Raw genomic sequence first — 13,723 nt, forward strand, 5'->3', positions numbered from 1 at the left:
CCTGCTCCTGTGGCTTTAAGATTTCCTTCTTGAAGAGTGTCCAGCCTTCCTGGACTCCTTTGCCCTTCAGGACTGCCTCCCAAGGGACTCTATCAACCAGGCTCCTAAACAGGCCAAAGCCTGCCCTCTGGAAGTCTAAGGTAGCAGTTGTGCTGATGCCCCTCCTTACTTCTCCAAGAACTGAAAACTCGATCATTTCATGATCACTATGCCCAAGACAGCCTCCAACCATCACATCACCCACAAGTTGTTCTCTGTTTGCAAACAAGAGGTCCAGCTGGGCACCTTCCCTAGTTGGCTCACTCACTAGCTGTGTCAGGAAGTTATCTTCCACACACTCCAGGAACCTCCTAGACTGTTTCCTCTCTGCTGTATTGTATTTACAGCAGACATCTGGTAAATTGAAGTCCCCCATGAGAACAAGGGTTAGCAATTGTGCGACTTCTCCCAGCTGCTTATAGAATATTTCATCTACCTCTTCATCCTGGTTGGGTGGTCTATAGCAGACTCCCATCATGATATCTGCCTTGTTGGCCTTCCCCCTGATCCTTGCCCATAAACACTCAACCCTATTGTCACCATCATCAAGCTCTAGACAATCAAAACACTCTCTAACATACAGGGCCACCCCACTGCCTCTCCTGCTTTGCCTCTCCCTGCTCGAGAGTTTATAGCCATCCATTGCAGCACTCCAGTTGTGTGAGTCATTCCACCATGTTTCCGTGATGGCAACTATGTCCTAGTTTTCCTGCTGCACAATGGCTTCCAGCTCCTCCTGCATGGGCAACAGCCCATGCTGCATGTGTTGGTGTAGAGGCACTTCAGTTGGGCTATTGATCCCACCATCTTTTTTGGGGGACAAGCCCTAATTCCTACATGACCATTGTCAGGCACTTCTGTGGTTTCTAACCAACCCATGGATTACCCTTGTGTCTTTGCTGTCACATGGCTCGTCATCCCCTACCTCCACTGAGGTGGCAGGCTCAAGGATCTAGCTAGTGCACTGTCCCACAAACATTGGTGTGCCATCCCCAGGCTTATCTCTAGCAAGCCTCGTTTTACCTCTTTCCCCTTTCAAATCTCTTTCAGTGAGCCCTGCTAACTCCGGCGCAAAGATCCTTTTCCCCCTTTGAGACAGGTGTACCAGCAGGTCTGGTGTCACGCAGACCAACCCGTGATCAAAAAACCCCAAATCCTGCCAGTGACAGCAGTCTTAGAGTCAGGTATTGATCTGATGGCTCTTCCTGTTTCTTCCCTCATCATTCCCTGCAACTAGAGGGATAGAAGAGAACACTGCCTTGTGCTCCTGATGCCTTAACCAGTCATCCCAAGGCCTTGAAGTCTCTCTTGATTGCCCTTGGACTACCTGTTGCAACTTCATTGCTGCCTACCTGAAAAATCAGTAATGGATAACCATCTGAGGGCTGTACCAGAGTGGGAAGATTTCTCATCACATCTTTAACCTGGGCCCCAGGGAGGCAGCAGACTTTCCTGTGAAGTGGGTCCGGTGTGCATATGGGGCCTTCTGTTCTCTTCAGAAGGGAGTCTCCTATGACAATGACCCATCTTTTTTTCTTTATGGAAGCAGTTTTGATGTAGAGCTTAGGCTGACTTTAACCTCAGTGACACTTCCAAGATAGATGATCCATCATTCTTGCTATTGTTCGGTTCCACTTGCAGAGTGCTGTACCTATTATGCAAGGGCACCACGGAAGATGGGGTAGACATGGAGGAGACGTGCCTGCTGCACCAGGCAGGAATTTGTTGCCATTCCTCCTTATCCTGTAAGTCCCTCTGTTCAGCCAGGTGGAGAGAGGACGGGGAATCCCCCGTGTCATGTGCTCTGTCTGCCTGTGGGGCCTGTCCCAGGGACGGTAGGGCGGATTCCCATAGTGTCTCTCTCTCTCTCACACTCGCTGGTAGTCCTTAACCTGCTCATCTTCTCCCAGAGCTGTTACTGAGCGGAGAAGTTTCCCCACCTGGGCGCACCTCCCACAGCTGTGCTTACCGCTGCCTTCTGGTGCTGCTGTGAGAGCAGGGCAGGCCCTGCAGCCGGACACCAGGGTGGCCGTGTGGTGCACACCCGATTCTCTATGCCACTTAGCTAAGATTTCAAAGTTTCATTGTGCTTATTCCCACTTCATTTCCATCTCAGTGTCCGGTGTTATTTCGCTCTCAAGTTCGAACCCTAGATTTCCCGAAGCGGACTCTCAGGCATCGGGTTTTATAAAATAGATAATTTAGTAGAGTGGTACAGCAGCATGGCCAGCTCATGTCTCTGGAGAAGGGCTGAAGAGGAGGGGAACAAAAAAATCCCTGGGCAATTACACCCTTACAGACTATTCACCTGCCCCTCACATGATGGTTTGGTCCAGTAGTAATATTTGGGTCCGGTCTGTCGTCTTGTTCCTCATTAGATTCCTTCACTATCTTCAGACACGCCATTGTCTTGTGTAGTTGCAGCTTGCTGTTTTGACTAAGTAGGTATATGTTCAGTAAACCTAAGTGGAAATAGTTTGCGCCCTAGGGCTTCAGCAAATCTAGCTACTCATACTAAGTAAGTAAAGCTAAGCAAGCAGCATACTAAATCACACAACATTGTAACTTTAGGTGATGCATTCTATTGAAAACTTACTTATTTAAGCTAAACAACTAACATTGAGAGGCATCCTGGCTAAAGGGGTGAATTGTCTGGCATTCAGTCCAGTCACCATCCAACGAGAATTCAAATTGGGATCATCCAGCAATCTGTCATCAGTAAAAGATCTCATTGCTTCGAGAAGCAGCCTCGAGAGGCGTCCTCGCTCAAAGGGAGATCATCTCCATGAAGCCACGCTGCCTGTCAGGGCCAGCTCAAAGAAGGCTCACTTAGGCTGTTATATATATGGGATAAAGGGGTTGGCTTGTAGTCAAGTTACATACAATGTGAAAGGTATGCACGAGACTCCTTGTACCCACAATTTATTGGTATTCACTGTGTCGCTCTACTTCTTTGTGGGTTTCCTAGAGGAGTTCTTGGCCCAGCTATGGCTCAGGCCTTTAATTCCTTTGGAGCCTGTATCAGATTGCTGCTGGTTTGGTTAAGGGGTAGTCAAGTGCATCTGTCAAAGCCCGCCCAGGTCTTGTCAGCCTGAAGATGCTTAGAGATGAGTAACAGTGCAAATATATGACAATACTTTCTTTATACGTACTCTGAAACTTCCTGATTTGAAATTCAAGACTAGTTGAGATGGAGGTGGTACTTCTGTAAGGTTGTATGAGATTTTTATTCTGAGAATTTATTTAATTGTATTTTGAACCTATGCAAACTGCTAGCATCACACCATTCTGATGCAGGAAGTAGATTTAAAATCTTTATTGTATGTAAAATATTTTGTTTTGAGCTTGCTGCTTAATACTGTAATTTGATACTTCCTTTAGTGACAAATTTGTGTAATCCACTGAGCTATTTAACAATAATGTCTGGTTCCCATTCTCAATGTCACACCTACTTATACAGACCGCTGTCATATCACCACTTGTTACTTTCCCTTTGTAGTTCCGTAGTCTAATTTATTAACTTCTTATAAAACACCATTTCATACCTTTGATCATTAAACGTCATCAGTTTCAAGATTTTTATGTGAATGTACTAGGTTTTTTTGGAAAGTCTTGTGGAATACTAGTCTAACCCTATATAATTTTACCTCTGTTTTTCAATAACTCAGAATTTGACAAAATTCCTTGTGGCTGTATAACAGAAGATTTATCATTTGCAGACATCTGTTGTGCCTACTTAGACATATATCAGTTGATTTTGCAACTGATAGCAAGAATTTAACTTTTTTATTGCTTGTGAAAACAGCAGAACAGCTTCACAAGAAATACAGTACTTTCTTTAAAGATTTATTGCTATTCTTACTTTTTTATATAAAATAACTCTGAAACTTAGTAGATTAAGCCAAATCTGCTCCTTTAAGAGTTTTAACGCTTGATATAAGACCCATTTTGTTCTTTTTGGATGGTCTTATTATCCAGATAATACCAATATGTCATACTTCTGTATTACAACTTTTTTTCCTTTTCTATTGGATTTTTTCTTTTAAGATTAATGGTAATTTTTCATGGTCATTTTTTTTCCAGAATGAAAGTAGTGTGGTGTGTGTGGTGGAAGAGGTGTTTTAAGTTTTTATTGTATAGTCTTCTTTGGGGAGGGCTAAACAGTGTTCTTTTACCAGAAAGAAGGTCATGATTTTGGCTTGCCAACCATTTTGTACTGTTTTTTGTTTGGTTGGTTTTTTTTTTGGTGGGACTGACGCCAAAGAATACCTTCATGTATCTATTTAGAATAAGATTGGATATTGTTTCTTCCTGGTTTTCAGGAGAGGGGCCAACAGATTTAAAGATTTTGTTTTCCCTGTTAGCAGTGGGATGTGTTAACTATTTTGAAACAGTGTAACGTTTGACTTCATGACTATTGGGAACAACGGCTTTTTCAGAGAATGCTGCAAACTCTTGATCCCATTAGCCATTTTTTCTGAGGTGTTTCTTTGAATAAAAACCCTACTATCTATCTTCAAAGACATACCTTTTTACAAAAAAAAAAAAAAAGAGAAGAAAAACATTTTTGTAAATATTTCTCTTTAAATTGTTTCTCTTAAAACAGATCTTCTGCAGTTGGTGAGGGATAGAATAGTGTGATATAGGAGGCATAAAGGTTGACTTCAAAACATTGGAGGAACTGGAATAAAAGTAGATAGTGGAAAGTAAATTGTACATTTCTGGTGTTTTGCAGTACAAAGTAGGTATAAACCAGTTTTAGTAAGTCAGTGGGATAAAGCATACTGATGGATCAGTGAATAAAAGTGAAATCTGAAAAAAACATACAAAAAAGCACAGAAGTCAGGAAAGGGAGAAATAAAACAGAAATAATGTTTCATTCTTGTGTGCAAAGGCTAAACTGACTATACCTGTAGTGTACTGGACAGGTATTTGCCTAGACTGTTATAAAAATCTCTGAAAAACGACACTCCATGGCCACTGTAGGCAATATCTGCCAATATTTTCCACTCATTTGCATTTGAAAGATTTTCCTATAGTCTAACCTAACCCAAAATTTTCCCTGCTAGAGTTTAAGTCCATCCTTTCTCTTCTAAAATGTGGTGTGCAGTGGATCATCTTTGCTTTTCTAGTAACTTTATACATATTCACAAATTACTATGTTCTGCTTCAGTTACTTCCTCTCCCTCCACTTGACAAAGCAATTCCATTCTTTCAGTCTTTCTCTGTACTCAGCTTATTTGTTTTCTAGTAAACTCTCTTAGCTGATCCATGACTTTCTTGAAGTTTGGTGCCAATTACTGGGTTTTGCACCAGTTGAGACTTTACTAGAACTGAAGAGAAGTGAATGGGTCAGTCTACCTGCCTAAGATACAACTCTTCCGTTTATTGCAGTCTACCACTACCTAAAGGGAGGTTGTAGCGGAGTGGGAGTTGGCCTCTTCTCCCTGGCAACTAGCGATAGGACAAGAGGACATAGCCTCAGGCTTCGCCAGGGGAGGTTCAGGTTGGACATTAGGAAGAATTTCTTCTCAGGAAGGGTCATTAGACTTTGAAACGGGCTGCCCAGGGAGGTGGTGGAGTCACCATCTCTGGATGTGTTTAAGAAAAGACTGGACATGGCACCACTTAGTGCCATGGTCTAGTTGACATGGTGGTGTCAGGGCAATGGTTGCACTCGATGATCCCAGAGGTCTCTTCCAACCTGATTGATTTTGTGATTCTGTGAAAATACTGAATAGTATACAATCTAGGACTTTGCAGTTTGATTTGTGGACAGCTAATAGTTAGGCTTACTGTATTTCAGTGAGTTTTGTGCTCCACCTAACAGTACCTTTTTCCTAGACTACCTTTTCATTGCTTCCTTATAAGAGAGAATGTGACCAAATTCTTACTGAAGTTAAAATGTGTAGCATTTCTCCTTTGTTCACGATATCTTCCACCTGTCAAAGAAACAGACAAAATTTGACCTAGAGGAATTTATGGTGGCTGTTGCTTGCTATTCTGCCAACAAGTACATTGTTTGTCATTTTCATGTAGAATTATTATAGATATTTCCTTGGTTATCTCCATTCGGAAAATAGTTTTCAGATCCTGCAAAAAATCTTGAGGCTTCAAATCTAATCATACAAATGTAAAAACATTTATTTTTGTTTTCTTGAAAACTAAGAAAGATTATGGCAAAAAAGCACTGCAAAACCCCTGTAGCCTTGTGTGCTATGATTCATCAGGGGAAGACCAAATCGAGCCCAAAAAGTGACAGCGAAGAGAGTTTGCTCTTTTCTTTCTCTTTGTGGGAGAAAAGAAGGAAAACATCTAAATCTGAAAACATTCCCACATAAATTTTGGTTTTGACAAATCTGATTTTTCTACATTCAGAATAATTTAGGAGTGAAACTATTAAGTAATTGATGTAAAATGTGGTTCAGGGACTTTTTAAAGGCCATAAATTTTTTAAAAACTCAAGAGATCTGGACTTTGGAAATAAAAAAAAATTAAAATATGGAAATGAATAATTAGAGTGCCACAGCAAAACTTAGCTTCTTCTATCTAGAAATACTTCATGAAAAAAGAAAGCAGTGTATCTTCAAGAGCTGGTTTAACCTGTTACAAGAAAGAGGATGACAATGCTGTTATGCTTGGTTACTGCATGCATGCCACATGATGCCATTACAAGTTAAAAATAAAATTGCCTATTAAAAATACATAAATACAGGAATTAAGTTAGTCCCAAATCACTGAATTGATTATGAATATTACTTCCTTCAGTGTTGAGTGGGTTCAACAACCGAAACAAAACTGCTCTCATTTTACATCACTTACAGAGGCCTCTTGCAGCATATTTTAGCTGTTAGTAACCGTAGTAAATGCCTGAGCACACTACATGAGTGGCTGCACATCCAGTCCAAGTTAATCCTGCTTGGTTATTTTCTTTTACGAAGTATTTTCACCTATTGTCATGGGTGAGACAGAGTAAATGACAGCCTGCGATGGATCAGGATACTGGGGTTTATTGAAGAACCAGGAAGGTCAGAGCTCTTATCCTATTTGATAATTTCACACACTCAGTCGCTCCACGCAGCGCTATGTTCACACAGTCTCAAATTCCCTCCCTGGCAGGGAGGTTCCTACTGGCCTGAGAAGATCAGGTAAAAGTCATGTCAATTCATGCTGTGCCAATGCTCATAGTTACCAGTCTCAGGCATCACCTTCCAAAGTCCCTGGGCATTTGCTGACATTTGTCTCTATGTTTCTCTCTGGTCTTCAGGATCTTCTCCCACTTCAAAGATCTTTCTTCCAGTTAGGAACTTCTTCACCTTCTTTCCAGTCCCCTTCTGTCTCTTCAAGACCACTGCTTCTTTTTGGGAATGCTTCTTTCTGGCCTCTTTCCATAACTCTAAGTCCCCAGTTTTCCCAATCTAAATAATCCATGTGCAGAAGCACAGCTCGTGATCAGCCTAGTTGGTGCTTCTGTCTCACACCTCTTCATTATGGAAGGATTCAGAACATGCCACGTCAGTCTAGGTGTTATTAAAATTTCCAGCCAGCCCCTATGGGATGCAGCTAGCAAGTAGCAGGAATTTGTCTCAGAATTCAAAAGTTCAGTTTTGGACAATTTCTTCTCCCTTTCCCCCCCGGCAACCACGCAGAGTTATCTGCTACCTGTTATTGTTCACGTTTTAATCTACTATTTTTGGCCTACAACACTCATCAGTCAAGTTTTCATCATGATATTGGCTGAGAATCTTCATCTTAAAGATGCATTAGTAATTTTTTATTTTATTTTTTTTTTTGCAAGAAGTACCAATACAAATGAAATTTAATACATTTATATGGTTAGAGGAAAATGAGGTATCCTACATAAGACTTCTGATTTCCATTGTTTATTTCTACTAAAATTAAGTAATTATATTAAGAAAATTAATTATCGTAGAGTGGTTAGCTGGCAGATTTTCTGCTAGATTTGATGTAATTAGGAAAATGCATTATGTTTTCTGCTAATTTATTCACAAGCATTTGAGTTAAGTAGGTTGATTGATAGTAGAAGGATTAACTGGAAAACAAAACATACTTATAAAAGTATTTAATTAGTCAAAATGGGAAAAAAATCCACTTCATGTTTTTTTTTCTTCATGCTCTAATTTACATAGGCTATAAAGCTATAGTTTAATAAATGCTTTTTAAACAATAGTGCTATCATGTTTCATTTTCACTGGCACAGCTGTTTGTGTGGCTGTGTGGTAAACTGGATTGGTGTAATCCAGATTAAAAAGTAAAGAAATGGTTTGCTCTTTCTTTTTAAACCAGTTTTGTTCCCACACCCACTTTGCTGCCACACAGACAATTCTACCAGCATGAAAGAAAGGATTAGTGGAGACAGAAGAAAGTGCATAGGTACTAGGGACAACTGGTATTGCTCAAGTACACTCAGGTAATATTCCCACCAGAAGCCTGAAGGTAGTTAATGGTACACTTAAAGTAAGATTTAAAGTTAAAATAGGATAAACAATAAAGTTTACTTTTTGATCAAAGCATCTGGTTTAATGAGTTTCCATAACCAGGCTGAGCAAATCAATCTAGATGACTAACCAGAAGAACAGTTCAATACTGGACCTAATCTAAAATGAAAACAGAAGTAGTTAATCTTAAAAAAGTTAAAAATGTGGAAATGGTGATTTATTAAAAATACCAGTACTGTGTGCTGAGAGTGAGTCTGAGTTCTATTAATAAAAAAAAAAAGACAGAAAGATTATTAAATTTTATAGGTCCCAACTATGATCAATAATATGATGGATTTGTATTAAAAAGACTAACTTTTTAGGAAGAAAGTTAGCCTTTAAAATTTTATTTTGCTATTTTTAAAGTATTTCTTTTTGCAATGACTGCATTAAATATTTTTGAAATAACTGCAAGCAATTTACCAAGGATTTGGAATGAAATTAATGTCTCCTACTATAAACATTTGCAAAATGGAGGTCTGAATTTAGGTAAAATTAAGTGTCCCAATTTAGATGTTGAGGCCCATACTTACTGTGTTCTGTTCCTGTCATAGGTAACAGGGAGATGTTATATATCAAGTTAGACTCCATCTTTGGTACCTTGCCCTTCAGAATTACCAAGGACGCTTAAACTTTGAGTTTTCTACTTGAAAAAAAAGTTGTTTCAGTTAAACAATAGGAAAAAAAATAATTCTGACACAGTGAAATGTTTTTTTCTTTATAAATTTATAAATTAATGTTTTAATTTTTATTTGAAATCTTACAGAAAATGAAATTTTCATTCTAATCCTCTTTAAATAATTTTTTTTAACTGAACATACATTTCATGAATATTTAGAATAACATGTAAATTGATTTAGTTTTCTTTCTGTTCATATTAGTGAAACAGCAACAATAAAATATCATTTGAAGTCTAAATTGAATTAAAACTTTCTTCAGAAAAGGAGATTTTTAAGACAGTAATTTTAAATAACTTTTTTTTAATGTTATAGAAGAAACTTGCTGTTTTCTGGAAAAGGGAGGAGAGAGCTTCTCTTTCTCTTTAAGCCAGTTCTTTTATTTAAGCTACTAGAGCTTATTTTTTAATAATGAAAATGAAACAAAATAACACTTTAGGGCTTTTCAGAAGAAAAGAGACTGTTTAAGAACCATGTATGATTAATATATGATAGAATGTACTTTATATAATGATTATTTTGTAGTAAGATTTTCATCTGTCTTCTGATATGGCGAATAGGTTTAGGTGGGGAGAGAAGGGGAAGATGTTGGCCAAGGCTACACCTGTTTAGATTCAAGAACTTACTGTTGTGAAAGCCATCTTGTTGAATGTAGTTGAATGTATAAACAATGAATGTTGGGAGGAGACTAAATAGTGTGATGAGGCAGAGAACTGCAGATAGAGGTGTGGGCAGTAGCAGGCATCGGCTTTCAAACTCATTGACCTGCTGGTCTTTTCTTTCATTTGAAATCGTGTTTGAAGACATTTTACAGCATGAATAGGAAAAAATAAGGGATTTTGGACCAAGCCTAAACATCATCATGCTGAAGAAGTGGCAAACTAAAATCATTATCAATGTCAGTGTTAAGCTCAGATGAATTTACATGCCCTTGTTGGTAAGCTTGTGCAGCGTCTGCTCCTATTCTTTCTTACTAGAGCAGTATGACTATGCTAAAGTGTCTGCAAATAGTTGATGCAATAGACATTTAAGGTTTTCAGATGCTGAGGCATTTGTATTCTATAAATGAACAAAAGAATCATGAAAGAGTTTTTGCTTAGAATACAGTACAGGAGTTTGTCACAGGTTAATTTTTTTTTAAGTGTAATTAGTTATTAATATTTGAATGACTTTCCCACTGAATTTTTGATACATTCTTCTTTCTACTGTAACAGAGTGTTTATTGAAGCAGTTAAAGAAATAATCTCTAGTACCCTGCTTAAAAGCATTTTGTAGAGGTAATGTTAACTCTCTAGTGCTTACTAAGTTAGACCAAACAGCATCTTTATTCCCACATAATTGTACCTGAGCATAAAATTAAAAAAAGACATCTGAAATGACTGCTACTAAAAGCAGCAGGTTGCAAGTTTGTTTTAAGGGTATGGTATTTTTCTTGTGATAGCACATTGAATCCTTCTGGGGCTCTTTATTTGGTGCTCATGTCACAAAGAAGGGTCTTTCCCTGCAGAGTATGTTTTTTTCTGAATGTCTACTTTCTTTCTGTGTTATGTCATAAGCAGTCCTGTACAGAATTGTCTTCTAAATAATTCTGTTTGACCTGTACCTCAAATGCAGTTTTAGATCACTAATGGAAGACTTGATTCCTCTGTAAATTTTGTTTCCTTTCAAAATCAGGAAAAGATAATCCAGAACTTCCTCACAAAGTACTTGGTAATGAAAAATGCTTCTGGTTTTTCTATTTTCTTGAAAGGGTACTTTTTTTTTTAAATGATAATTTTTAATTATATTGGTTTGGGGAGTTTCTCTCCAAATAGTATAAAAACCCTCAAACCATTAATATGTTGTAGTGATCCTAACAACTGGAAGATCATTGTACATAAAGGAGCTAAGTGATCCACACAGGAGTTAACTTGAGTAGGTGGAGGCCTGTGCTGTGCTATGTATATCCCTTGGCTACAGGATAAACTTGGGCAGCTAATTGTAACTGAGGAGCCTGTAGGCAGCTCCCACTTGGTACCAGTGATTACGCCACCTGCATGTCCTTGTCTTTAAGGAAAACTGCAGCACCAAGTTCTCATGTGAACATCCTTTTTATCTAATAGCAGAAATGATTAGCAGAATCGTTTTATTTTAACAAAATCCCATAAGAGGTCAAGAGACTGAAATGTCTAACCCTCCCACAGACTGCATCTGCACAGTGTGCTGCATCCTGACTGGAGGTCAGTTTCAATGCTGCATATCTGGGGGTTCCCAGTGTCTGAAGGACTGTAAGGTTATTTATAGTAACCTTTTTTTCCCTATAGCATCAGCTCCAATAACTGGCAGTGACACTTTATGAAGTTTGGGTGTCTGTCTTAGTGGGATCATAATGAACCAGCACCCTCTGGTGAAAAGCATATGTACATCAATATTTTACTTCTGGGTATTCATGAACAATCTTTGAAAATTCTGTAAGAATTTCAGTCTTCTATGACACATAAAGTCACAGTTTGATAAAATTCTATTCCGTGTTAACTAGCTTATTTTATGAAAGAAAGTACTTAAAAATTAGTATTTCCTGGAATTAATTTTTATTTGAGATTATAATTTGATATATTTACTTTGCATTAATATAGGATTTCATCTGAATGCACTTCCTATTTAATGATTAGCCCCATGGTTATTTTATTTCTTCTATTTGGTTCTGGAATAGTTTAACTCTTAAATTTAGTCTGAAGCATAATATTTACAGCACCGTAGATGAATTTTTAAAGCTTACAACTAACCTGTTTGGTATAAATGAGGAGTTCCACAACCAAATTTATACCTGTAGCTGATAATAGCTACTTATTTGCAAATTTGATTTAACTGTACTTCGTGGGGGACCAATTGAAGTTACTTGAGCTGATGTGGATACATTATGATCTGACATTAGCAGCAGCATTTCCAGCTACTTTTTCCCTGTCACTAATTACAATTTTGCAGCTGCACTTACTATTAAACAAAAGAAGTGGGTAAAGGCAACTGAGGAGGTATAAACTCAAGTAAAATAAGTGCTAGTAAGGGAAAAACTTTTTGAAGATTCATAGTGTCTTCAACACTACATAGAATGGTTACCACTGTTTCAGTTTAAGACCAAGTGTATTTATCCAGTTTTAATGTTTTTTGGATTTGTGGCCTGGCTTTTGGACAACAACTTGCTTGGTTACGTAAACCTGGCTGACATCTGAAGATACTTAGGAGTGAATAGGGTTAACTTAAGAAATTTAATAATTTTCAACATACAACAGCCTACTTGCTTTCTTAGTCAAAGTGGTTTTGATAGTTGTTGTTCATAAGGTATATAACATACCCCAAAATACTGTCTCACGTTTAAAACCCATAGTAACACTGATTGAAGTGTTACATCTATAGCATAGTGTCATCTAATTTGTGAGAGCAAAAGATTCAGCATTCTTGACCACTAAACGAGACCATTGTTTTCCAAATGCATAGAGAATCTCTCCTTTTCTCTTTCTTGAGCTTTCATTTAGTTTATAGTGTTCTTTCTGTAAAGGTGAAACATTTTATGCTTCTGCTGTTTTAAATTATTTCTATGTCAAGTACTGGTGCCTCCAAATTCTTGTTTTGCTAATGAAGATAGTGGGTGGTTCTGAACATCATTATATTACTGTCATAACAGTTTAGTGTTACAAACTTTTTTTATCTTTTAATGGTAGCATTTTAAAAGAACATTTCTTTGTATTATAACATTAAGATGTTTATGTGTTTATGATATGTAGGAGATTTTTGATCGTCTCATATTCTGTAGCATATTGGTGGGTTTTTTTCAACTTAGGAGGCTTCAAACTTGGTAAACAATACATCTCTGGATGTATGGTGAAATAAAAGCTATATAATATGTCTTATATGAGAAAGCATGATCCCAGTCTACCTGAAAACCTTGCCTGTAGCTGAAGTCCAAAGTGTTCTTTAAACTTAGGACTTTGGATCTGAGACAGTAAGGAAAACAAAGAAAATTAAACAATAGGTGTTTTTGCAATAGAAATTGCAAGAAACTGCAGATAGCACAACAGAGAGGGCATGACACAGTACCTGAATATTTGTGACCAGATTGCTCTCTTTAAAAAAGGATCAGCTTCTCTGTGTTCATGCTTCACAAAGTGCATATTATCTGGAGAGCAAAGTAGCAGTAATTGGGTATAGACAGTGATTTAAAACATTTAGTTGTTGGTATGTCAGTAACTTTTTTTAGAGAATATCGCAAATTGAGATTTTTCAAGTTACTGTATACTTCCTATAGTTTATTGTGATACTTAAGAACAAAAGTCTGTTGTTTAAATGCTGTGTTAAATATTTAAGATATGGAATGCTTCAAATAAGAAATACTAATAAATAAACTATATTTACTTTCTTAATAATCAGTTTTATTTTAAAAAAAAACCACTAGAAATATAAAAAATAATCTAACCTTGTGAGCCATAGGCCTTTACAACCCAATTGGAGAAGTAGTGATCTGTGCTGCCGGAA

At 37.7% G+C, this 13,723-nt stretch overlaps 1 protein-coding gene across 1 annotated transcript in view; it reads left to right on the forward strand.

Moving 5' to 3' along the window:
- Window positions 1-13,723, forward strand: part of CFAP47 (cilia and flagella associated protein 47) — a 356,696-nt gene that overhangs the window by 90,423 nt on the left and 252,550 nt on the right. The window lies entirely within an intron of this gene.

The sequence above is a fragment of the Nyctibius grandis genome, chromosome 2 (genome assembly GCF_013368605.1).
Source record: "Nyctibius grandis isolate bNycGra1 chromosome 2, bNycGra1.pri, whole genome shotgun sequence".
Taxonomy (NCBI): domain Eukaryota; kingdom Metazoa; phylum Chordata; class Aves; order Nyctibiiformes; family Nyctibiidae; genus Nyctibius; species Nyctibius grandis.